Raw genomic sequence first — 27,647 nt, 5'->3', positions numbered from 1 at the left:
AGTTGTCTCTCAACATCAATTGCCACACATCAGTAAGTTTAATATGGTTTTCAACACATTATCAACCTGAAATACAGGAGAGAAATAATTCTCCACAACTCTGAGGAGGAAGCTCTATGACCTGGGCAAACCATGGTCTCACACTGCCCTCTAGGGACGAAAGATTGCAGCAACAGCTCACTCGACTTGATTTGACATCATGAAGCATCAACCTTCGCTGCACCTCAATGTTTACACGGTTTGAGGAAAAGTCAACATTCTGACCTCGAAGGTCTGATGACTTGTCTGAGCTCGTTCGAGCTGTATATTGTAAAGCAGCCAGCAGCAGTGCGTGCAAGTATAAAACACGTCACTTCCTGTCTCAGTAACAGGAGACGCTCACAGTCAGGACTCAGTGTTAAAGTGAAGATCTGGATCAATGATCCGACTCCATCAATTATGAACTAAATTAATTAATTAAATAAATACCATCCCAATAAAAAATGAACTGTGAACGTGAACCAGTTCATTTTCATGTGTATGAACTGGACTTTGAACTGGTTGTTTTCAAGAGTGAACTGGTTCAACACGGAGGAGGAGCCTGAGAACAGGGAGGTGTCAGACTCCATTTTCACTGGGATGAGCAGAAGGAAGAAAAGTGAGGAGGTGAGTGTGAACAGAACTTTCTGAAGGAACAGATACCCCCCACAGCCGGCCTGTCCATTAGGTGGTACAGGCCCAGGCCCTGACAGGGTTCAGTTTTCTCCACGTTCCAGCCACTAGAGGTGTGGAAAGGTCTCTGCTTCTTAGATGCATCCTGATGACTCTGCATCGATGAAGAGACTGAACCAATGACTCGTGTTTTCCAATGCGTTCACAGTGGGCCAGAGGTTTCACCGCACAATTCTAACACTGCTGCTTCAGGACAGACGAACATTAAAGGTCCGGTCTGTGTCCGAGTCTCTGTCCGAGTCTCTGTCCGAGTCTGTCTCCTCCTCGGACCTGGGTGCTCACTTTACACTTAACAGAAACACGGATCACAAGTTATCAGGACACGGACAGACTGAGGTTCACTTTGTGTTGGTTTGATTCTCTACAATTCATGAGATGCATGTTTAACCATGGCGACAACCGGGACGTGATCACACCTGACGCACGCACGCACGCACGCACACACGCACACACACACACACACACACACAGAGTCACGTGGTTTCCGTAATGCAGAGAGGAGGAGCAGCCAGCAGCGGAGTCTGTTTTAACTGTAACGAGCAGACGAGGAAACGTGAAGTCTGAAAGGCTGGTGAGTGTTCAGCAACATTAACATTATTCATCCATATTATTTTACTGTCACAGACTCTGGAGTCAGTTTTCTACACGTGGACTTAGAGAGAAGAAGATTCAGGACGAACTTCTGTCAGTCAATCAAAGAAGTTTGACTCAACGCTGTGATCGGCAGAGTCCAACACATTAAACTCACAACTGTCTCAGAAGCTAATGTGACAACAGGGACACAGTGTAGGAGGGCTGACTCTGTTGTAATGAAGAACACTGAGTTTATGTACCTGGCTTCATTGTGTGTGTGTTTGAGCTCACAGTGTTTTTCCTCTCAGACTGAAGATGAGTGGTTATGAGGAGGAAGAGGAGGACAGAGCAGTATTCCAGGGTTCAGCTGTGTGTCTCTGAAGAGTGACCGGTCCATGGGAGAACCTATAAACTTCAGTAATGAACCTGGACCTCACACACAAAGTAAGAGACCTGCTACAAACATGAACCCTCCAAACTGAATCCCTCAGAGAATGAACCAGTGAATGATGTGTTCTGAATAAAAACATGTTTGTGTTTGCAGATGCAGTCAGACCACAGACTGAGAGCAGAGTCTCCAGGGTCCAGCTGTGTGTCTCTGAAGAGTGACCGGTCCATGGGAGAACCTATAAACTTCAGTAATGAACCTGGACCCTCACACACAGAGTGTGAGACTGTTTCTACTGTGACCTGCTCTGAAGAGGATTTAGTTTCCTCTAGTGTGGCTCCCTGTATTAGGACACAGCCTACAGTTATAATTAATCTCTCAGAATCACTCAAAGAGCTCAGACCTCCACCAAGAACCAACACGCTCCTTATGAAACCACTTTGAGATTCACTAGAGACTCATTTGATCGGATCTGCACCAAATTTCACACACTGGTAAACATCAGTCCTCTGAATACGTTCAGAAAGAGACACCCCCCCGATCTGGTTCACAGACCACATCCCTCCACCAAGTTTACTTGGTAATCTGTTCAGTGGTGTTTTTATAACTTACCAACGAACCAACCAACACACAAACATACTGGGTGAAAACAAAACCTCCTTGACAGAAGTAATGACAACCTGTGACTGGGACATGTGAGTTATCAGGAAATGTCTTCACAGGGAGAGGGAAGAGGAGTCATGTTTGAGGAGGAGCAGTCGCCCTGCTGTGCTTCGTGTCAGGATCGCCCTGAAGGATCCAGTCTCCACCAGCTGTGGACACTGGTTCTGCAGACAGTGCATCACCTCATACTGGGACCAGTCTGGTTCTTTCATAGAGACTCCTCCTGTCCCCAGTGTGTGAAAAAGATCCAGAATAGGAGCTGGAGCTCAGACAGCCGGTCAGAGCAGCACTGTATATGCACCAAGGATGTCTTCACTTCTGACATCAGCACATGTTGTTTATTTTGTTCCTTCATACAGCATCAACATTTAACATCGCTATAAAAGCACAAAGTTAAAAAGCTTTATTTTCTGTAGTTTTTCTGTATCTGATGAAAACAATCAGCAGATTCTCGATTCTCTGTCTCGACATTGTTTCTTGTCTTTCAGCAGATCGTGTGGTCTGCAGGAGGTTTCAGATGAACATGTTTCAGTCTGAGGAGGAGATGAACAAGTGACTGAAGGAACTGATGAAACAGGACAGAACCCTCCTCAACAGGATCTACACTGAGCTCTACATCACAGAGGGACAGAGGAAGAGGTTAATACTCAACATGAGGTAGAGGCAGCGGAGACGGCTTCCAAGAGGAAGAGCCTCCACGACACTCCCATCAAGTGCCACGACATCTTTAAAGCCTCAACTGACCAGCAGAGCAGCATCAGAGTCGCCCTGACCAACGGCGTCGGCTGGCGTTGGAAAACCTTCTCGGTGCAGAAGTTCACTTGACTGGGCAGAGGGTTTAGAAAACAAGATGGATCTGCTGACTGTGCTTTCACCAGGAGCTGAATCCTGTGAAAGACCAGCAGCACAGTCTTCTCACGCTGCTCCGTGTTTTCCATCCAGCTACAGAAGCTCACGGCCGACGCCGCTGTCTGTAAACCTTTGGTTCATCTTTGACGGCTCGGGATGAAAGCAGACCTTCTCTGACTTCAACCAGGAAGCTTGTGTCTGATGTCACACAGAGGTCATCAGTCAACGTGCTGCTGACAAACCTCATCCAGGGGAATCTGCTTCGGCCTCGCCTGGGATAACCTCTCCAGACCTGCGGCGGCCAATCAGATCCCTCCTACATGTTGACAGGGTCACAGAAGTACGAGGCTTCACTGACGCCCAGAAGGAGGAGTACTTCAGGAGGAGATTCAGTGATGAAGAGCTGTGCAGCAGAATCATCTCACACATCACACGCTCCAGGAGCCTCCACATCATGTGTCAAATCCCAGTCTTCTGCTGGATCAGTGCTACGGTTCTGGAGCACATGTTGACCACAGACCAGAGAGGAGAGCTGCCCAAGACTTCTGACTGACCTAATTAATTTCCTCAGATGGTTCAGACAAAGAGAAGAAACAACAAGTACTGAGGGACATGAGACGACTCCACAGCAGCTGACGGAGGCTGACATGGACGTCTTCTGAAGCTGGGGAGGCTGGCGCTAAACATCTGGGAGGAAGGAAACATCATGTTCTACCAAGAAGACCTGGAGCGGTGTGGTCTTAATGTCACAGAGGCCTCAGTGTACTCAGGAGAGTTTGTACTGAGATCTTCAGAAGAGAGTGTGTGATCTCTCCAGAAATCAGTCTACTGCTTTGTTCATCTGAGCGGTTCAGGAGTTTCTTGGCTGCAGTCTACATGTTCCACTGTTACACTACAAGAGGAACACAGAAGAACTCAACAACTTCTTGGGAACATATGGGAACACAGACAGTACCTTCCTGGATGACCTCCTGAAGACAACCATGGAGAAACCTTCACCAGTACAAATGGTCATCTGACCTGTTTGTTCGCTTCCTTCACGGTTTCAGTCTGGAGTCCAACCAGAGAGTCTTAGGTGGCCGCCGGGTCGACAGGAAAACAATCCAGAGATCATCCAGAGAGTCATCAACAACCTGAAGAAGATGGAGAGTGATGACATTTCTCCTGACAGAAGCATCAACATCTTCCATCATGTTCGATTGAGATGAACGACCACTCAGTTCATCAGCAGATGCAACAGTTCCTGACGTCACAGGACAAATCAAAGGGGAGAAACTCTCTGAGATCCACTGCTCAGCTCTGGCCTACATGCTGCAGATGTCAGAGGAGGTTCCGGATGAGTTGACCTGATGAAGTTCAACATATCAGACCAGGGTCGACTGGAGACTGATCCCAGCTGTGAGGAACTGCAGGAAGGCTCGGTGAGTCCAGACATGATCAATAACATGTTCAATCAGTGGAGATGAGTCGTTCTTCAAATACACTCATTCTCATTGTTTTGGGCAGCATGGTGTTGCAGTGGCAGTGGAACTGACTGTTAGTGTGTGTGTGTGTGTGTGTGTGTGTGTGTGTGTGTGTGTGTGTGTGTGTGTGTGTGTGTGTGTGTGTGTGTGTGTGTGTGTGTGTGTGTGTGTGTGTGTGTGTGATGTTCAATATGTCAGGAGCACCATATATATATATATATATATATATATATATATGGTGCTATATATATATATATATATATGGTGCTCCTGACATATATATGTGAGGAGACAATCACTCAATTACCAGTTTGTGTGTGCGTATACAGTGGCGTTGCAGTGGGGGGGGAAGTGGAACTGACTTCCCAGGGCCCCAAAGGGGAGGGGGGCCCTGGGAAAGCCTTGATGATTTAAAAAAAATATAATAATAATTAATTATATTGATTTAATTTCTAAGTGCTTCATGAAACTGAGGTCACCTGTCTCACCAGTGGCGGCAGGTGAAAAATATTCTTGGTGGTGCTGTGCTGTACCATACTCAGGTCTCAGTAACCATCCCACTACGATGTAACACAAACTGCTGGAGGCCAGTCTTTTAGAAATAGCTGGTATTTATTTAATTCCAATAATAAACATGTCAGTCATTTTTCACAAAAACAGATCGCTAACAGTAAAACTGCGACTGTACCAATTCAACCTAAAACTAAACTTAGAAACTAAATCAAAATAAAACATACAGAAATAATAATAATCAGCCGATTGATAAATAATCTAAATTATTATTATTAGTTGTTTCTGTGCTCTTAGATAGTAAGTAGAGGATGCATCATTAAACTACAGACTGAGTCTGGTCACTAGTACTAAGTACACATTCCTGAAACATATACAGTACCATATTAACAAACACTATTCAGACAAAGTAAAAGGCGGTGCCATACACTGGATATCTTGAGTAACTATACACAAAGAAAACACATGCAGAATTTGGACACAGAACTTATCCACCTCTTCATTGTGTTTTCTCACCTGATCCTGTGGCCTCATCCAGCTGCACAGCGATGTTAGCTGTTCCTAACATGGCTTTAGCTTCCTTTGTATCTTCCATGCGCCTCCTGGACTCATGTTTCTTTATTTTCTCGATTAATGTTTCATATCTCTTACTCAGTAACAGTCTGTGCTGTTTCTGTTCCAGCAGTTTTAAAAAGTCAACATGGAAAACAAAAGATCATTCATGGCTACTCCTGCTGCCACGCCTTGTGCTGTACCAGTCATGGGACAATCTCAGGTGTGCGTATCGCGGCTGCGATGCTGTTTCCGCGAACCTGCTGTCGCCATGTCACTAGTTCCGTCTGACTTCCTCCACCGAAACTGAGCGACCGGGCTTGGGCGCTAGCAGAATCGCCTTTCTATTTTTGACGATGTTGATTGGGCAAATTGACTTTGCTATACGCGTATCTTCCCCAGCAACAGTCTCTTATTGGCTCCTCGTCTGTACTTGACATTCCCAGCACCCCTGAACCACAGACATTACATTATTACATCACAATTCATTTAGCTGACGCTTTTATCCAAAGCGACTTACAATAAGTGCATCAACCATGAGGGTACAAACCCAGAACAACAAGAATCAAGCACAATTTCTTCAAAAAAGCCAAACTACAAAGTGCTATAAGTAAGTGCCATTTAAGTGGTACTAAATTGTTAGTTTAAAAATGTTATTCAAGGTATAGTGGGAAGAGGTGTGTTTTTAGTTTGCGGCGGAAGATGTGTAAACTTTCTGATGTCTGATGTCGTGATGTTGTTGAGTGACAGCTGTCCCTCGCAGTGAGGGAGCAACAAGCCGATTGGCCGAAGCAGAGCGAAGTGAACGGGCTGGGGTGTAACGTTTGACCATGTCCTGGATGTAGACTGGACCTGATCCGTTCGCAGCATGGTACGCAAGTACTAATGTTTTGAAACGGATGCGGGCAGCCACTGGTAACCAGTGAAGGGAGCGGAGTGGTGTGTGAGTGAATTTAAAGACTAGTCGAGCTGCTGCTTTCTGGATGCGTGAGAGCTGCAGGAGGTCGTGGGTGGCAGCAGCAGGCAGACCTGCCAGGAGGGAGAGCACAATAGTCTAGGTGAGATGACCAGGGCCTGACCATTGGCCCTGCACCACCTTCCACGCAGTATATATATATATATACACGTGGGAAAGGTTTTTCCCGAATAACAGCGAGCTCAGTGAGGAGACAATCACCAATCCAAGTGAATTACCACCCTGCGCTTGTAATGCCACCACCAACCAGTGCAGTGTCCGTCCCTCCAGGTTCCTGACATGTTGCATCTACAATAATATGAGGTCACTGTAACTTGACCTTGACCACTGGAACGAATCAGTTTATCTGAGTCAAAATGTGAAGAAATCCCCTGAAGACAGACTTCTGAGACATCATGTTCAAGAGGAACAGAAACATGTTGTGTGACCTGACCTTTGACCTTTGACCACCTGGAATCTAATGAGTTCCTCTGTCAGTCTGAATGAACGCTGTACTAAATCTGAAAGGATTCTCTTGAGGAGTTTTTAATATGTTCATGAGACAAAAGGATTTACCAGGGTGAGGTCACATGATCACGTTTTTTGTATGAATGTTGTGTTTTCTGATTTTATTCTAACAGATATTTTCTTTAATTACAGACTCCGGTGGTTGTGGACTCTCAGAGACCACTGTGAAGTCACCGTGGCCTCAGCTCTGAAGTCAGACTCCTCACATCTGAGAGAACTGGATCTGAGTAGAAATGAGCTGCAGATTCAGGAGTGAAGCTGCTGTGTTCTGGACTGGAGAGTCCAAACTGTGGACTGGAGACTCTGAGGTCCTTAAATCCTTCTTCACTTCCAACTTTCTTTCTTATTGGGTCATTATTTATTTAAATTGTCTCCAGTTCTGCTCTGCTCACTGTCCCTCAGTCATCTGTCACTCACCCAGCCTGTCAGTCACGCCCACCTCATCAACTCCATTCACCTGCACTCACCTGCTCCTGATCACTAAGAAAGTGTCAGTAAATAACATGTGGACTGAGCGAGCACTGCCTCCTCAGGTTTTCAAAATAAGACACATTCTTATTAAACACGTTGACAGTTGATAAGAGAAACAAACAGGGAAGTGACTGTCAGAGCCATCCCTACTTTAAACAGTGTTTAATTACACAAACCTGCTCAGTGACCAAACACACAGAGAAGAAGGTGATGAATGAAACAATGGTCCAACATGTCTGATCTGATATTTATCTTCAGGTCACAGACTGGACTGAGGTCAGCAGCATGTTGAGAGTCTGTGTTGACATGATGACGACTCCACAACAACAGGAGACACATTCTAATATTCATATTTATTTATCCAGGTTGTATCGCTGCAGACTGTCAGAGATCAGCTGTTCTTCTCTGGCTTCAGCTCTGAGGTCAAACCCCTCTCATCTGAGAGAACTGGATCTGAGTAACAACGACCTGCAGGACTCAGGAGTGAAGGAGCTGTGTGGTTTTCTACAGAGTCCAACCTGTCGACTGGAGAATCTGAGGTCAGACATCATGTTTTATTGTTGAAGGTTCAGTGTGTAGAATGTAGTGACATCTAGTGGTGAAGTGTCATGTTGCAGCTGAACACCCCCCCGCTCCTGATGTAAATATAAAGTATGTAAATATAATACTTAAGAAAGGGAGGGAGGATTCAGACCCGCTGGCATATAGACCCCTCAGTCTATTCAACTATGATCAGAAAGTGGTCGCAAAAATGCTGGCCACTATCTGGGCAGGCATTTATCTTCATTAATACATCCTGATCAAACAGGCTTTGTATCGGGCAGATTCTCTTTTTTTAATATCCGGAGATTATTTAATCTAATGTATGCAAAACATAAAGTAAATGACAAGCCTGTAGTTATCTTGTTAGATGCAGAACGGTCCTTTGATCAGATTGAATGGCGATATATGCACGCCACATTGAGACACTATGGATTTGGTGAATTACTCATCAAGATGCTTTATGCTTGTCCTACATCTGCCATTCTCACTAATGGGAACAGGTCATGACCTTTTAACCTGAAGCGTGGGACAAGGCAGGGCTGCTGTGCCAGTCCTCTGCTGTTGAACTTAGCACTCCAGCCTCAGGCTATTAGTATACAGCACCATACTGGTATTAGGGGAATTAAGGTGGGGGTGGGACCCCCATTATCCCTTCCTCCAGTCCTCCAGTAATTAAATGTTTTGGTAGCCTGTCTGGATATTCCATTAATTGGCGGAAAAGTGCATTTATTCCTCTTTCAGAAAATCAGCTCCTCTTTTTCTGAATCTCTTCCTTGAATTAGCAGGATCAGCTTACTTATTTGGGTCTATCTATTCCTGTAAATCCTACACTCTTACTTCAGAATAATTTTACTATTCAGTTAGACAAGCTGAAGAAAGATTTAGATTTTTGGAGGACTTTGCCTCTCTCTCTTATAGGGCGTGTAAATACAATTAAAATGGTGTCGCTCCCCACCTTTTGGTTTTGTCCTGAGATTGTTCCCTTCTGGCACGATGTTTTTAAATGGTGTTCTAAGATGTATGATCTACAGATTGAACCTGACGCGCTGGTTGCCCTGTTTGCCGTTTCCAGCTTCTCTTGCACTGCCACACACTGTACAGCAGACCGCGTTTGCTATGCCAGTTGCAAAGAGAATACTCAGCTTAGCTGGAAAGCTACGAGTGCTCCTTGTTTCTCCAGATGGTTCATGGAACTGGTTTCAGGGATACATCTTGAGAGGCTTCGGAGCAACACGCAGGGTTTTCATGAAAAATCTGAGAGCACTTGGGGCCCAATTTATAGGAAACTTAATTTCCCGAATGAAACCCCAAATTTTTCGTGATACCCATTCTGGCTTTTCCTCACCATATGCTTTATATTTTTAATTTACTGAATGATTAATTAGTAGAGGCTGTAACGCTGTAGCTTATCTCTGTAGAGTCTGGCTTCTTTTCTTTTTTTCTTTTTGTCCTTTGTGATTATTGACTTTATGCTTTTGTTTATATTGTAAGTTTCATCTCTTTTTTTTCTTTGTGAAGTTAAATATAATTTAAAAAACAATTTTAAAAAAGCTACAGGTTCACTGTGAAGGAGCAGGATTTGCTTCCAGGTGTCATACATGAACGTAGTCCACTTGTTCACATATACGACAAACATTTCCAGCAAGATATTTAGAGACATCTAGTGGTGAAGTTACATATTACAAACAACTGAACCCCGAGGACACGAGACTTCAAGCTGTTTTCAGTCATGAACTCTGTAAAAATAGTGTCTGGACATTTTCTGGAGTTTGACTTCACATATGAAGAACAGGAGCAGCAGGAGGCTGACATGACGTATAAATTCTGCCAGAAAGATCAGTGTTGTTGTTTACAGCTCATTCACACTGCCAGCTGCCCTCATCACTAAAAGCTCTGGAACCTCCCTCGTTTCCAAGTTGACGCCTCGCCTTCTTACGGTTTGGCTCCTCTTCTTCATCCTGAGATATTTGTGTTCTTCCAGTTTCATCGTCCTGGTCACGTGTTTGTGTCCTCAACACGTCCACTCGCCTCTGTGAATCCTCTGGACATTCACCTGCTCTATTCTCATGGACTCACTCAGAAACTTTATTAGGAGGCTGCAGGAAAAGTTCCAGAAAATGTCCAGAACAACTTGACTCAGACTTCAGGTCTGAACCGAGACAGTGATGTTTAGTCAAAGTCATTTATTTTCACACATGAACTCAGTTTAATTTACAGTGAAGTTTAATCCTTTTATACTTTATACTAGTCTTCTAATAGACGACTGTAACTCCTTCTCCTTCTCTGGAAGAAGCCAAAAGTCACTCCTGCCTCCAACCAGTTCAGAACGCAGCAGCTTCTCACTGGTATTAAACACCAACATGACATCTCCCAGATCCGCTCTCCATTGGCTCCCTGTCCGTTTTTAGAATTGATTTTAAGATTTTACTGATCACTTTAAAGCATCTGGCCCTAAAACTACATCACAGAATTATTGAGCTCAGATCTGCACGCAGCCTTAGATCTCAGGATCCTGCTGTTCCAAAGTCCAGGTTGAAACTAAACCGCGACTGCAGCTTTTACCATCAGCCCTCGCTTTGGAACGCTCCCTGAGGAGATAAGGCAGAGTCAGTGACTTCTTTTAAATCACTTCTTAAAACACGTTTTTATAGACTGGCTTTTATGTGATGTTGTGTTTTTATTGTGTTTTTATCATTTTCAACTTTTATTTACTTGTTCATTTATCTCTATTGTCGTTTTACTGCTTTTATGGGTTCAAGTTTTTATTTACTTTTCTTGCTTTGCTGTCAAAGCACTTTGTAAACTCTGTTTTTAAAAAGTACTATATCAATAAAGTTTCTTATTATTATTATTTATCCAGGTTGTGGGTCTGCAGTCTGTCAGAGATCAGCTACTCTTCTCTGGCTTCAGCCTTCCAGGTCAAACCTCTCATCTGAGAGAACTGGATCTGGAGCTACAACCACCTGCAGGACTCAGAGGAAGGAGCTGTGTGGTTTTCACAGAGTCCAACCTGTCGACTGAGACTCTGAGGTCAGTTCATCTATGTACAGCATTTATACCCAATTGATCTCATTTAATTCTAATTAACATACCTCTTCATACATAATCTAATCCATCATTAATTAATCTGTGACATTTAAATATTCAGCTACTTGTTAAAACATTGGAGTTTAGTTCTGGATTTCCTAAACTGACTTTGCAGGACAGAGACCGGGTCCAAATAATATATTTTTACTGAATCAGGACTGCTTTTAGTCCAACATGTCTGATTTCATATTTATCTTCCATGTTATGAGTCTGTGCTCACATGAATATGTGTCTGTTATTTTCACACATGAACCAGTTTAATTTACAGTTTAGTTTTATTCTTTATTCAGGTTGAGACTGCAGACTGTCAGAGATCAGCTGTTCTTCTCTGGTTTCAGCTCTGGAGGTCAAACCTCTCATCTGAGAACTGGATCTCAGAAAACAACCTGCAGGACTTCAGGAGTGAAGGAGCTGCTTGATCTAAAGCAGAGTCCAACTGCTCACTGCAGATTGTGAGGTCAGTAGATGGTTGGAGTCAGTCCACGCGTTTCATCAGTATTTTACTAACACAGTCAGTATCACAGATCCAGGGTCTGTGCTACTAAGCAGGATTTGTGGTTATCAGGTTAACTTCAGGTTTAGTTTTTTCAGTCGCACGGTTTCGCCCACTTTAACGCAGTTAAATCGCCACGGTAACTTCTGATGAACGGCTAACCTGCTCCAGGTTGCTGGAGATCAACCCGCATTGAAGCTCCGCCACTGACCACAGTGACTCTACACTGTTGTGTGGTACACTCTTAAAGGGACGGATAAGGGAAGTTTAAATCAACGCCTGGTTGGTTCAGTTGATCTCTAGCTCACCTGCATGCGTGTGGCAAAGGCGGGAACAGGTGTGGTGGCAAACATCTCAATCTCTCCAGACTCATCCTGTCACCAAAACACCAGATGCACTCAGTCAGCTTCCTGAAGATAGGTCCATGTGTTTCTATTGAGGAGTGATGTCAGAGGTTTCCACCACAGTGTGTGTCCTCAGGGACAGTGTGTGTCCTCAGAGTCAGTGTCTGTCCTCACAGTCAGTGTGTGTCCTCAGAGATAGTGTGTCCTCAGAGACAGTGTGTGTCCTCAGAGTCAGTGAGACAGTGTGTGTCCTAAGAGACAGTGCGTGTCCTCAGTCAGTGTGTGTCCTCAGAGTCAGTGAGACAGTGTGTGTCCTCAGAGTCAGTGTGTGTCCTCAGAGACAGTGTATGTCCTCAGAGACAGTTTTTGTCCTCAGAGTCAGTGAGACAGTGTGTGTCCTCAGATTCAGTGTGTGTCCTCAGAGACAGTGTGTCCTCAGAGTCAGTGTGTGTCATCAGAGTCAGTGTGTGTCCTCAGAGACAGTGAGACAGTGTGTGTCCTCAGTCAGTGTGTGTCCTCAGAGTCAGTGTGCCTCAGAGTCATTGAGACAGTCTGTGTCCTCAGAGACAGTGAGACAATGTGTGTCCTCAGTCAGTGTGTGTCCTCAGAGTCAGTGTGTGTCCTCAGATTCAGTGAGTCAGTGTGTGTCCTCAGAGTCAGTGAGACAGTGTGTGTCCTAAGAGACACTGAGACAGTGTGTCCTCAGAGTCAGTGTGTGTCTTCAGACTGTGTCCTCAGAGTCAGTGTGTGTCCTCAGAGTCAGTGAAACAGTGTGTGTCCTAAGAGACACTGAGACAGTGTGTCCTCAGAGTCAGTGTGTGTCCTCAGAGTCAGTGTGTGTCCTCAGAGTCAGTGAGACAGTGTTTGTCCTCAGAGTCAGTGTGTGTCCTCAGAGACAGTGTGTGTCCTCAGAGTCAGTGTGTGTCCTCAGAGTCAGTGAGTCCTCAGAGTCAGTGAGACAGTTTGTGTCCTCAGAGTCAGTGTGTGTCCTCAGAGACAGTGTGTGTCCTCAGATTCAGTGTGTGTCTCAGAGAGTCAGTGAGACAGTGTGTGTCCTCAGATTCAGTGTGTCCTCAGAGACAGTGTGTGTCCTCAGAGACAGTGTGTCCTCAGAGTCAGTGTGTGTCATCAGAGTCAGTGAGACAGTGTGTGTCCTCAGAGTCAGTGTGTGTCCTCTGAGACAGTGTGTCTCAGAGCTGTGAGACAGTGTGTGTCTCAGAGACACCAGGTCTCCTAGTCGACAGTGTGTGTCTCAGAGACAGTGAGACAGTGTGTGTCCTCAGAGACACTGTGTCCTCAGAGACAGTGAGACAGTGTGTGTCCTCAGAGTCAGTGAGACAGTGTTTGTCCTCAGAGTCAGTGAGACAGTGTGTGTCCTCAGAGTCAGTGAGACAGTGTTTGTCCTCAGAGTCAGTGTGTGTCCTCAGATTCAGTGAGTCAGTGTGTGTCTCAGAGTCAGTGAGACAGCAGTGTCCTAAGAGACACTGAGACAGTGTCCAGAGTCAGTGTGTCTTCAGACTGTGTCCTCAGAGTCAGTGTGTGTCGTCAGAGACAGTGTGTGTCCTCAGATTCAGTGAGTCAGTGTGTGTCCTCAGAGTCAGTGAGACAGTGTGTGTCCTAAGAGACACTGAGACAGTGTGTCCTCAGAGTCAGTGTGTGTCTTCAGACTGTGTCCTCAGAGTCAGTGTGTGTCCTCAGAGTCAGTGAAACAGTGTGTGTCCTAAGAGACAGTGAGACAGTGTGTCTCAGAGCTGTGTGTGTCTCAGAGTCAGTGAGACAGTGTTTGTCCTCAGTCAGTGTGTGTCCTCAGAGACAGTGTGTGTCCTCAGAGCTGGGTGTGTGTGTCTCAGAGTCAGTGAGTCAGTGTGTGTCCTCAGAGACAGTGTGTGTCTCAGAGGTCAGTGAGACAGTTTGTGTCCTCAGAGTCAGTGTGTGTCCTCAGAGACAGTGTGTGTCCTCAGAGTCAGTGTGTGTCCTCAGAGTCAGTGAGACAGTGTGTGTCCTCAGATTCAGTGTGTCCTCAGAGACAGTGTGTGTCCTCAGAGACAGTGTGTCCTCAGAGTCAGTGTGTGTCATCAGAGTCAGTGAGACAGTGTGTGTCCTCAGAGTCAGTGTGTGTCCTCTGAGACAGTGTGTCCTCAGAGTCAGTGAGACAGTGTGTGTCCTCAGAGACACTGTGTCCTCAGTCAGTGAGACAGTGTGTGTCCTCAGAGACAGTGAGACAGTGTGTGTCCTCAGTCAGTGTTTGTCGTCAGAGTCAGTGTGTGTCCTCAGAGACAGTGAGACAGTGTGTGTCCTCAGAGTCAGTGAGACAGTGTGTGTCCTCAGAGTCTGTGAGACAGTGTGTGTCCTCAGAGTCAGTGAGACAGTTTTTGGTCCTCAGAGTCAGTGTGTGTCCTCAGTCAGTGAGTGGGTCCTCAGAGACACAGAGAGAGTGTGTGTCCTCAGAGACAGGAGATGTGTGTGTCCTCAGAGACAGTGAGACAGTGTGGGGCCCTCAGAGTCAGTGAGTCAGTGTGTGTCCTCAGAGTCAGTGTGTGTCCTCAGAGTCAGTGTGTGTCCTCAGAGACATTGAGACAGTGTGTGTCCTCAGAGACATTGAGACAGTGTGTGTCCTCAGAGACATTGAGACAGTGTGTGTCCTCAGAGACAGTGAGACACTGTGTGTCACATCCTGGGATTCAAACGTTTCTCATCAAGAATCTCTTCTCTTCCACCTGGGTCTTGTTAGTAAACAACAGATTCAGATCTCAGGGTCTCTCGAGTTATTTTATCTCGTTCACACACGTTATTATATCGTGTACATGTAATATGAGTTTTTACCAAACAAGATACCAGGGGGCGCTGTAACTTACACATTGACACTATCACAGATGTTTTACCAGCTGTTCTTCCTGCATTTAGCAGTTGTAACTGAGTTTCTTTTATTCTGATCATGTGTTTGTTCTCTCTGATTTTTATTATAGAACAGTTTGATCCTCGTGAAATATGAGGCTCTGCTGTCAGTCAAACTGTCCATGTCTGTGATTGGTCACGAGTAAACTCCCCGCCTTTTATGTGCACGTGCTCACAGTGAAACATGTCTTCACCTGTAACAGCAGTAAATCATTCTCAGGTGTCCACTCTGCACTTTGACATGCAGAGGAAACACACTTAGCTCTTAGTGTTCATTCCAAACACGTGAACATGAAGCAGAGAGGAAGCTGCTCCACTCTGAACAGGACTGGGAAGTCCCTGCTGCTCTTTCTAACTGGATGTGTTGTATCACTGACTCACAGCTGATGAAGTGAGCCTCTGAAACACTGGATGTCTTCTTCTCTCAACAGATGGAGGCTGTGATCTTAGTAGCTGAGTGAAGAGGACAGTGAGTGGACGGAGGTTGAGCTGTGTCCTGAGGATCCAGAGGCTGAAGCAGCAGAAGCAGTAGAGCGGCTCTGACTGGGCCTTGTTGCTGGGAGGCAGAGTGGAGACAGAGCCCAGAGGAATCAGAGGAGGTGAGCTGCTCTGAGATCAGCTGTCACACAGAGTCCAGTCCACCATCCTCCCTGTGTGTTCTGTGGATGTGACACAGCATCATCAGTGGATCTGTTGTTGTACTCTGCCAGTCCTTGACTCACAAAAGTCAAAGTCTGTGCTAATTTAATGCAAATTTTGAACTTTTTCAGATTAAATAAGAAACAGAAATATTTTCCCCCAATGAGAAGCTGAGGTTGTTTTTCTGTTCAAAGTGAATTTAATCATGTTATTTGTCAAATAGTGAAGTTTTCATGTACATAGTTTAATAACCTGCTTCACCTAATGACTCCGATGTAAAGTGGTGTGAGTCTGTGGGTGAAAGACGTTTAGAAACACAGAGATAATTCGTTTGGAGCCGGGAGCCTGCGGCTCTGCTTCACTGAGAAGATGAAAACGTCTGGACTCATCAGATCGAATCAGTTCAATGACTTCATGAAAAACATGTGAACTCACATTTTGATGATTTTCATTCTCTTTGGATTCTTCACACATGTTCATAACTGATCTGCATGTTCCTGCTCATGTACAAAGAGATAGAAGGTTTTATACAAGTGGACTTTCTTTCATGTACAGCGTTTATACAACCTCAGGTTGTTTTATTCACTTGTAAAATCTTGTGGCTGCTTTGTTTACATGAATCATTTCTTTATTTTTACATGAAAATAAACAGTTTCCACTTCATTAAAGTTTAAATTCTCTGACATCACATGACTCACTGAGGAGGCTGTGGCGGCGTCTTGTCATGAGGGCGAAGGGGCGAACACGCATTTACACGATGGATCAGACACATGGCACCGTTTGGGAAATGAGGCCCGACACTTATTGTCTAGTGTCACTGTGTCGTGTCACCACTGTTTACAACCATGTGTTTTTAATGTTGAAATGAGTTGTTCCATTCTGTCCTGAATAAAGAATCACATTAATTAATTAATCAATGATTCTGATACATTCTGTGTTTTACTTATGGATGAAGTTTTCACTAAAGTGTTAAAATTCAAGATCATCTAGAAAAACGTTCCCTGGTGGTGAAGATGAAACACAGCTGAGAGGTGAGAGAGTTTAACTGAGACGTAACCAGGTCACACACACTCTGTTTCCTGCTCTGACATTTACTTCAACTCTCTGCAAATTGAATTGTTCTGTTTAGATGTGTTTGAATAATGGTTTCTCTCTCTCCCTCTCTCTCTCTCTCTCTCTCTCTCTCACACCCTCTCTCTCTCTCTCTCTCTCTCTCACACACCCACTCTCTCTCTCTCACACCTCTCTCTCTCTCTCTCTCTCACACCCTCTCTCTCTCTCTCTCTCCTCTCTCTCTCTCTCTCTCTCTCACACCCTCTCTCTCTCTCTCTCTCTCTCCACTCTCTCACTCTCTCTCTCTCACACCCTCTCTCTCTCTCTCTCACACCTCTCTCTCTCTCTCACACCCTCTCTCTCTCTCTCTCTCTCTCTCTCTCTCTCTCACTCTCTCTCTCTCTCTCTCTCTCTCTCTCTCTCTCTCTCTCACACTCTCTCTCTCTCTCTCTCTCTCTCTCACTCTCTCTCTCTCTCTCTCTCTCTCTCTCTCTCACACCCTCTCTCTCTCTCTCTCTCTCCTCTCTCTCACACACTCTCTCCCTCTCTCTCTCTCTCTCTCTCTCTCTCTCTCTCTCTCTCAGTGCATGCTGGGAGATTGTGGCCTCTGAGCGTGTGGCAGAGCGACTAACTTTCAGTCTCTATTTGGTTTTTCTTTATAATAAATTATATTATTTTCGCACAGTTTATTGGTTAAAGGTTCACAGTAGTTTATAGTTTGGTGTTTCTATGGTTTTTCTTTTATCTTTTCCTCACCGGCGTCTTTCCGGTGGCGTGGCAGACGCCATGACCAGCAGGAATTTAAAAAACTTAAGCCGCAAACATGGCGTTAAGATCTCTGCCAGCTTCCCCTGCAGCGTGGAGGACATCGGCCTCGCTGTGGGGGAGAAGGTCGGCCACAGCAGCGTTGTGTCGGCCGCTCGGATGAGGGGAGGGTGTTTTGGGTGAGGTAGAAGAAAGGGAGGTGGGAGGTGAAGGGGAAGAAGAAAGTGGTGAGAGTGTTGTGAAACAGGTGGAGGAGAAGACAGGTGAGGAGGAAAAGCAGGCAGGTGAAGGAAAGGAGAGCGAGCAGCAAGGGAAGGATGGAGGAAACAGTGCAAGTAAAGGAAAGTGAAACGGGTGATAAAAGGGTTCCATGGAGTGAACAGGTGGAGGAGGCTGAGATGGAGGAGGAAGCAGAAAGAACAGTGAAATCAAAGTCAACTGTAAAACGCAGGAGATCAAGCAGAAATACAACAACTGAGGCAAAGAGCAGCAAAGTGAAGGAAACTAAATAAACGGTGATGAGAGTGGAAATGATGAGTGTGTGTCTGACAGCAGCGATGTGCCAAGTTTTAGCAGCAGTCAAAAAACAGAAAATGCTAACAACAGAAAAATTACTAACTTTTTTACATCGAACCAAGAACCAGCACGAGGTGAAGGTGGACGACCACTTCCCAGACTTAGCTCTTTTTATCTCTTCAGCCAGACTCCACATGAGGCAGAGGGAAGAGTCTCACAGATCAGGAGGTTTTTACACTGAAGAGACTTGTGCAACATCTAATCATTAACATCTCAATCAACATGGATGTTTTTAGAGTGTGTGTGTGTGTGTGTGTGTGTGTGTGGGGGTAAACGTAAATGGCTCAAGAGACCAAAAGAAAACACACACAGTGATTTTAATAATGAGTCTGACTGGAGGAGGGAGTGGGAAGGGGAAGCCATTTTAAGTCACAACACTTCTCTGAGTGGAGGAGTGGGCTTCCTCCTCTCCAGGGCTTTTAAACCTAACTCACTGGAGGTCCAGCATTTCATCCAGGGGAAGCTTCTTTTAGTCAAAGCTCAGTTTGACCATTCTACTGCTGTCCATGCAGAGCCTCATCCAGCCTCTCAGCAGGCCTTGAAGCAGCTGGTCCGCTCTCACGGCCTGGTGGACGTGTGGAGGAGGATGCACCCAGACTGCAGACAGTACACCTGGTCCCACCTCAGAGACAGTAGGGTCTCCGCAGCCCTGCTGCTCCCTGGCCCCGGCTGCTCTGGCCCCTGCTCTCTGGCCCCTGCTGCTCTGGCCCCTGCTGCTCTCTGGCCCCTGCTGCTCTGGCCCCTGCTGCTCTGGCCCCTGCTCTCTGGCCCCTGCTGCTCTGGCCCCTGCTGCTCCCTGGCCCCTGCTCTGGCCCTGCTGCTCTCTGCCCCTGCTCTCTGGCCCCTGCTGCTCTGGCCCCGGCTGCTCTGGCCCCTGCAGTTGACTATGGTCTGGTGTCGCTGACCTCACGGTTCTCAGGACCGAGTCTCCAATAACCAGAGTTTGCTTCTCAACGGGTGCGTGGTTGAGAGGAGAGAATCTGTTTGAACCGTGAGCTGGTGGCTCTTTAATCGTGGGCTTTTTAAAGATAGCACCATGCCCCCTCCGGACAGTCCGCCAGCCGCCCTGGGCTCCCGGCGGCTCGGGACAAGTCGAGGGACTGCTAGCGGAGGCTAAGCTAGGTGGCTAGCTACAGCTATCGGAGCTTGTAAGTCGCTGAGCCTCTCGCCTCCATCGCTACCAACACACTACATGTGTTACATGTAGCTCCACTGTTAAAGGAGGTGGAGGAGTCAGTGAACACCAGACACTCGGAGCAGGAGAGAGGGAGGAGAGGAGCCATCGCTCATATGTTAGCCTGTTAGCCTCAAACAGAAGAATCCGGTGTCACGCAGATGGAGACACACAGTCTCTAAAGCACCAGAGAGGAGGTGTTGGTGTGTGTGGATGTTTAACTACAGACCGGCCATTGAGCCGCAGTGATACAGAGAAATATCTGTGTTAGTAGAGCAGCTGGTTCAGAGAGAGCGACCACCACCAGCTGCAGGGAAACAGGAAGTGACGCAATTCGCTTACCGTAGTACGTCAGTGGTGATTTAAAATGTAGAGATGTTGTCCTGATGACTTGTGAAACACGGATCACAAGTTATCAGGACACGGACAGGACTGACGTTCACTTTGTGTTGGTTTGATTCTCTACAGTTCATGAGACACATGTTTAAACCTGCGACACAACACGGGACGACACACACACACACACAGAGTCACGTGGTTTCCAGTAAATGCAGAGAGGAGCAGCAGCCAGTGAAAGTGGAAGTGTTCAGACTTTGTTTTAACTGTCACGAGCAGACGGAGGAGACGTGAAGTCTGAGGCTGGTGAGTGTTCAGCAACATTAATATTATTCATTCATATTATTTTACTGTCACTGACTCTGAGTCAGTTTTCTACTCGTGGACTTTAGAGAGAAGAAGATTCAGGAGGAACTTCTGTCAGTCAATCAACAGTTTGACTCAACGCTGTGATCGGCAGAGTCCAACACATTAAACCTACAACTGTCTCAGGTTACCGTGACAACAGGGACACAGTGTAGGAGGGTTGACTCTGTTGTATTTGAAGAAACACTGAGTTTATGTACCTGGCTTCATTGTGTGTGTTTGAGCTCACAGTGTTTTTCCTCTCAGACTGAAGATGAGTGGTTATGAGGAGGAAGAGGAGGACAGAGCAGAGTCTCCAGTGTTCAGCTGTGTGTCTCTGAAGAGTGACCGGTCCATGGGAGAACCTATAAACTTCAGTAATGAACCTGGACCCTCACACACAAAGTAAGAGACCTGCTACAAACATGTGAACCTCCAAACTGAATCCTCAGAGAATGAACCAGTGAATGATGTGTTCTGAATAAAACCATGTTTGTGTTTGCAGAGGTCAGGACCACAGACTGAGAGCCGAGTCTCCAGGGTCCAGCTGTGTGTCTCTGAAGAGTGACTGGTCCAAAGGACTTCCTCCACTCTTCAGTAATGAACCTGAACCCTCACACACAGAGTAAGAGACTGTTTCTACTGTGAACTGATCTGAAGAGGATTTAGTTTCCTCTAGTGTGGCCCCTGCATTAGGACACAGCTTCATTGAAGTTGGTGACTAATCTCTCAGAATCACTCAAAGAGCTCAGACCTCCACCAAGAACCAACACAGAAACATACTGGGTGAAAACAAAACCTCCTTGACAGAAGTAATGACAACCTGTGACTGGGACATGTGAGTTATCAGGAAATGTCTTCACAGGGAGAGGAAGAGGAGTCATGTTTCTGAGGAGGAGCAGTCGTCCTGCTGTGCTTCGTGTCAGGACGTCCTGAAGGATCCAGTCTCCACCAGCTGTGGACACTGGTTCTGCAGACAGTGCATCACCTCATACTGGGACCAGTCTGGTTCTTCAGGAGACTCCTCCTGTCCCCAGTGTGGACAAAGATCCAGAACAGGAGCTGGAGCTCAGACAGCCGGTCAGAGCAGCACTGTACATGTGTCTGCTGATGTCTTCACTTCTGACATCAGCACATGTGGTTTTATTTTGTTCCTTCATACAGCATCAACATTTAACATCGTTATAAAAGCACAAAGTTAAAAAGCTTTTATTTTCTGTAGTTTTTCTGTATCTGATGAAAACAATCAGCAGATTCTCAGATTCTCTGTCTCTGACATTGTTTCTTGTCTTTCAGCAGATCGTGGTCTGCAGGAGGTTTTAGATGAACATAAGCTCAGTGTGAGGAGGAGATGTGAACATGTGACTGAAGGAACTGATGAAACAGGAAGTAGAACCCTCCTCAACAGGATCTACACTGAGCTCTACATCACAGAGGACAGAGTGAAGAGGTTAATACTCAACATGAGGTGAGGCAGCTTGAGACGGCTTCCAAGATGAAGAGCGACACTCCCATCAAGTGCCACGACATCTTTAAAGCCTCAACTGACCAGCAGAGCAGCATCAGAGTCGCCCTGACCAACGGCGTCGCTGGCGTTGGAAAAACCTTCTCGGTGCAGAAGTTCACTCTGGACTGGGCAGAGGGTTTAGAAAACCAAGATGTGGGTCTGCTGACTGTGCTTCCGTTCAGGGAGCTGAACCTGGTGAAAGACCAGCAGCACAGTCTTCTCACGCTGCTCCGTGTTTTCCATCCAGCGTTACAGAAGCTCACGGCAGAGACGCTCGCTGTCTGTAAACCTTTGTTCATCTTGGACGGTCTGGATGAAAGCAGACTTTCTCTGGACTTCAACCACAGGAAGGTTGTGTCTGATGTCACACAGAGGTCATCAGTCAATGTGCTGCTGACAAACCTCATCCAGGGGAATCTGCTTCCCTCGGCTCTCGTCTGGATAACCTCCAGACCTGCGGCGGCCAATCAGATCCCTCCTACATGTGTTGACAGGGTCACAGAAGTACGAGGCTTCACTGACGCCCAGAAGGAGGAGTACTTCAGGAGGAGATTCAGTGATGAAGAGCTGTGCAGCAGAATCATCTCACACATCAAGACGTCCAGGAGCCTCCACATCATGTGTCAAATCCCAGTCTTCTGCTGGATCAGTGCTACAGTTCTGGAGCACATGTTGACCACAGACCAGAGAGGAGAGCTGCCCAAGACCCTGACTGACCTGTACTCACACTTCCTGCTGGTTCAGACAAAGAGGAAGAACAACAAGTACGGTGAGGGACATGAGACGACCCACAGCAGCTGACGGAGGCTGACAGGGACGTTCTTCTGAAGCTGGGAGGCTGGCACTTAAACATCTGGAGGAAGGAAACATCATGTTCTACCAAGAAGACCTGGAGCGGTGTGGTCTTAATGTCCCAGAGGCCTCAGTGTACTCAGGAGTTTGTACTGAGATCTTCAGAAGAGAGTGTGTGATCTTCCAGAAATCAGTCTACTGCTTTGTTCATCTGAGCGTTCAGGAGTTTCTGGCTGCAGTCTACATGTTCCACTGTTACACCAAGAGGAACACAGAAGAACTCAACAACTTCTTGGTAACATATGGGAACACCTGGGGTACCTTCTCCCTGGATGACCTCCTGAAGAGAACCATGAAGAAATCCCTCACCAGTAAAAATGGTCATCTGGACCTGTTTGTTCGCTTCCTTCACGGCCTCAGTCTGGAGTCCAACCAGAGAGTCTTAGGAGGCCTGCTGGGTCGGACAGAGAACAATCCAAAGATCATCCAGAGAGTCATCAACAACCTGAAGGAGATGCAGAGTGATGACATTTCTCCTGACAGAAGCATCAACATCTTCCACTGTCTGACTGAGATGAACGACCACTCAGTTCATCAGCAGATGCAACAGTTCCTGACGTCAGAGAACAGATCGAAGGAGAAACTCTCTGTCTTCGACTGCTCAGCTCTGGCCTACATGCTGCAGATGTCAGAGGAGGTTCTGGATGAGTTCAACCTGAAGAAGTTCAATACATCAGACCAGGGTCAACAGAGACTGATCCCAGCTGTGAGGAACTGCAGGAAGGCTCGGTGAGTCCAGACATGATCAATAACATGTTCAATCAGTGGAGATGAGTCGTTCTTCAAATACACTCAGTGTTAAATGGTTCTCATTGTTTTGGGCAGCATGGTGTTGCAGTGGTCAACACTGTTAGTGCAGCCTTTCTGTGAGGAGGAGGTTCTCCTGGTGTCTGCAGGGTTTTCTGCGTGCGTACGTACACAGTGGCGTCGTAGTGGGGGGGAAAGGGGAACTGACTTCCCAGGGCCCCAAAGGGGAGGGGGGCCCTTGAAAATCCTTAATGATTTAAAATATATATATATATATTTTTAAATAATTATATTAATTTCATTCCTGCTTAATGAAACTGTTATATGTTTATATGCATTTAGAAACGGTGATTAATCAGATAAATCACAGCTTCTCTGTGTTTAGGATGAGAATCACTGACTGTTCCTTTAAACTGAAGAAGCAGAATTAGAAATATCGTTTATTCTTCTTTCTGGTGAAACTAGAATTCCCACCCTGCGTTTGTACGCCACCACCAACCAGTGCAGTGTCCGTCCCTCCAGGTTCCTGACATGTTGCATTCACAATAATATGAGGTCACTGTAACCTTTGACCTTTGACCACTGAAATCTAATCAGTTTATCTTTGAGTCCAACTGGTCAAAATGTGAAGAAATCCCCTAAAGACAGACTTGAGACATCATGTTCAAGAGGCCAGAAACATGTTGTGTGACCTTGACCTTTGACCTTTGACCACCTGAATCTAATGAGTTCCTCTGTCAGTCTAAATGAACGCTTGTACCAAATCTGAAAGGATTCTCTTGAGGAGTTTTTAACATGTTCATGAGGCAAAAAGGGGATTTACCAGGGTGAGGGTCACATGATCACGTTTTGTATGAATGTTGTGTTTTCTGATTTTATTCCAACAGATATTTTCTTTAATTACAGACTCGGTGGTTGTCGACTCTCAGAGACTCACTGTGAAGTCGTGGCCTCAGCTCTGAAGTCAGACCCCTCACATCTGAGAGAACTGGATCTGAACTTCAATGAGCTGCAGGATTCAGGAGTGAAGCTGCTGTGTTCTGGACTGGAGAGTCCAAACTGTGGACTGGAGACTCTGAGGTCCTTAAATCCTTCTTCACTTTTCCAACTTTCTTTCTTATTGGGTCATTATTTATTTAAATTGTCTCAGTTCTGCTCTGCTCACTGTCCCTCAGTCATCTGTCACTCACCCAGCCTGTCAGTCACGTCCACCTCATCAACTCCATTCACCTGCACTCACCTGCTCCTGATCACTAAGAAAGTGTCAGTAAATAACATGTGGACTGAGGCCGAGCACTCGTCCTCCTCAGGTTTTCAAAAAGACACATTCTTATTGAAACACGTTGGACAGAAGTATAAGTATAGAAACAAACAGGAAGTGACTGTCAGGAGCCATCCCTACTTTAAACAGTGTTTAATTACACAAACCTGCTCAGTGACCAAACACACAGAGAAGAAGGAGATGAATGAAACAATGGTCCAACATGTCTGATCTGATATTTATCTTCAGGTCACAGACTGGACTGAGGTCAGCAGCATGTTGAGAGTCTGTGTTGACATGAAGACGATCCACAACAACAGGAGGACACATTCAAATATTCTTATTTCTTTATCCAGGTTGAAGGACTGCAGTCTATCAGAGATCAGCTGTTCTTCTCTGGCTTCAGCTCTGAGGTCAAACCCCTCTCATCTGAGAGAACTGGATCTGACTGACAACGACCTGCAGGACTCAGCAGTGAAGGAGCTGTGTGGTTTTCTACAGAGTCCAACCTGTCCACTGGAGACTCTGAGGTCAGACATCATGTTTTATTGTTAGAGGCTCAGTTTGGTGACATCTAGTGGTGAAGTGTCATGTTGCAGCTGAACACCCCTCACCTCACCCTCCCCTTCCAAACATGAAAGAGAACCTGTGGTAGCTTCAATTGTCATAAGAAACTCAAAAGGTTTAGTTTGTCCAGTCCGGGCTACTGTAAAAGAAAGAAACATGGCTGCCTCTGTAGAGAGGACCCGCTCCTGATGTAAATATAAAGTATTTAAATATAATGTATTTAAAGTAAACAAAACAACAATTTGTACAGTTTAGATCAGGGGTGGGCAATTCATTTTCCCAAGGGGCCACATGAGAAACAGGGACAGTTGTGGAGGGCCGGACCAATAGGCTGAACTCAATTCTACTCATTAATTTGATAAGCTTCTACTGGTAAGAGTAAATGTTATGATTAGGCAATGAAAAATTGAGGCAGGCAAAGTAATATTATATTATATATTATATATTATTTATTTTATATTTGGACAACCATCTGTTGTAACACCTGTCAGTTTGTCCCATTTGAGTCCCAGCTTGTCCAAGCATGCATTTACCTCCGTGAACAAATCACTCCCAGTAGTCGTCCCTTTTATTGACCGCATTGCTGCTGAAGTTTTACTGACAGAGAAACAATCCAATGCTGGACAATGTGTCCATGTAATGTTTCTGTGGAAGCTAACCAGGACTTGTCTCGGTGGTCCTGTGGACTGACCACATGACAGCGTGCTGCGTTCGTGTTCTGGGCTCATTTCAAAGATGAAACCCTTCCTCTGGTTTCAGGACTTACACGGGGTCGTCCATGCCTTTATCTCTTCACCACTAGATCTCTGTACCGCCCTGTACACACGTGTTCCTCAGGCTCCCTGCACCACTTTCAACTGGTCAAACTGCTGCTCAGATCATCGCCACTTCAAGGAAACATGATCATAGAACTGCTCGCCCTCTTCACACATCAACTTTAGAAAAGGCAATCGGACAGAGAAAGAACCGAATAAACTTTCAAACGACGCTGCACCTGACGAGAAGCACATGGCTGCACAGCCAACACCGGTGAATCTTGATGCAGCCGTGCCTCAGCCTACACCAACTGTCATATTAGTTACTATAGAAATTCAAGGTATGGAGATGAGGAAGTCGATAGAAGACACCAGACACCAGTCGATAGAAGACACCTTCCAACGAAGGTGAACGATTGTTGTTTAGAGAGCCGCTCCAGACGGTTGAATCTGAAGTTTGTGGGAGTCGCAGAATGCGAGGAGAAGGGACATCCTACGGCCTTTGTGTCTGAAATGATCATAAAACTTTTCGGCCAGACTGCGTTCTCCAGGGTGGTGGAAGTGGACAGAGCCCACCGTATTCTGAAACCCCGACTGACGTCAGAGGGAGAACGACCACGGACAATTATTGCAAAAATACACCGCGACCAGGACAGCGAGCTGCTATTGCGATTAAGTCGGGAGAGAGCACCCTGGTATTATGATGGTGCTAGGTTTCACATCTTTCCAGATTATACATCAGAGGTGATCAATCAGCGACAAGCCTTCGGAAAAGTCATCAAGACACTTCGCGGGGGGTAATGTGAAAACTACTCTCCGCTTCCCTGCCAAGCTGCTCGTTGAGCATAATGGAAAGACTCCAACGTTTACTTCAGCGGACGATGCAGAGCGTTTTGCAAACTCTTTACCCAGTGAGCAGCAATATGGACTAATCGGTTGGTTTCTGTAATAGTCTGAGATACTGTTTTGTTTACTCGTTATTCATTTTTATTTGATAGGGTGATTTAATAAAAGTCTTTCATTTTAAAGCTGAGCAAACAAAGGCTTAAATATTGGCTTAAACCACGTTGGTTTTGAACTCGGGTGAAGACGTGGTGAATTCATATTGCTGCCTTGCTGTTTCCCTGAGAAGATGGGGGCACGGCCAACCTGTTTGGACTAAAGGGGGGTTAGGGTGGGATGGGGTATGTTATATGTACCAGACTGGGGAACGTTTCAAATATTATTTAAACGTGATAAGCCTACTGTTTGTGTTATATTTGGGGGTGTCGCTATTTTGTTCCATTTCAATTATCTCACCTAAATACCGACCTTAATGGTAGATATGTGATCGTCTCAGGCAGCATCAATAATATTCCTTTCACTTGTCTTAATATTTATGGTCCTTATATTGATGAACCTGATGTTTCTTGGAAGGTTTTCAATCTACTACCTGATCTGAATTCTACAAACCTAATTATAGACGATTATATAGAGGCAGCCATGAATGATCTTTAACCAACGATAATGGGGCCGTCTCAGACTCTATTTTATGGGAATCTTTTAAGGCTGTGGTAAGAGGAAAAATGATCTCATATGAAACTTGGAAGAAGAAGGAAAGGCGTAAACGCCTTGCACAAATAGAGGTGCTGCTCTCTGAAGCAGAGAAGGCATACTACTCCTGTCGGTCCATGAAAGATCTACATTACATTACAAAATTGAAGAATGAATATAACATTATTTTGAGTGACCAGGTTAATAAGTAAATAATTAAGCTGAGACTAAAGCAATTTGAATTGAATGATAAGCCAGGGGAATTGTTGGCCAGGCAGTGCACAGGCAAGTAGGTCCATTCTTAAACTCAAGTCTTCCACTGGTGAAACTTGAACTAATCATAACCAATCATCAGGCATTTATCTTCATTAATACATCCTGATCAAACAGGCTTTGTATCGGGCAGATTCTCTTTTTTTAATACCCGGAGATTATTTAATATAATGTATGCAAAACATAAAGTAAATGACAAGCCTGTAGTTATCTTGTTAGATGCAGAACGGTCCTTTGAT

General features: G+C 45.6%; 1 pseudogene; it reads left to right on the top strand.

Annotated features, from left to right (window-relative positions):
- The first annotated feature begins 200 nt into the window (after positions 1 to 200).
- Positions 201 to 27,647, top strand: part of LOC118102208 — an 80,975-nt pseudogene continuing 53,528 nt past the window's right edge.

This window comes from Hippoglossus stenolepis, chromosome 1, assembly GCF_022539355.2.
Source record: "Hippoglossus stenolepis isolate QCI-W04-F060 chromosome 1, HSTE1.2, whole genome shotgun sequence".
NCBI lineage: Eukaryota > Metazoa > Chordata > Actinopteri > Pleuronectiformes > Pleuronectidae > Hippoglossus > Hippoglossus stenolepis.
This window is presented reverse-complemented; position numbering and strand designations above follow the sequence as displayed.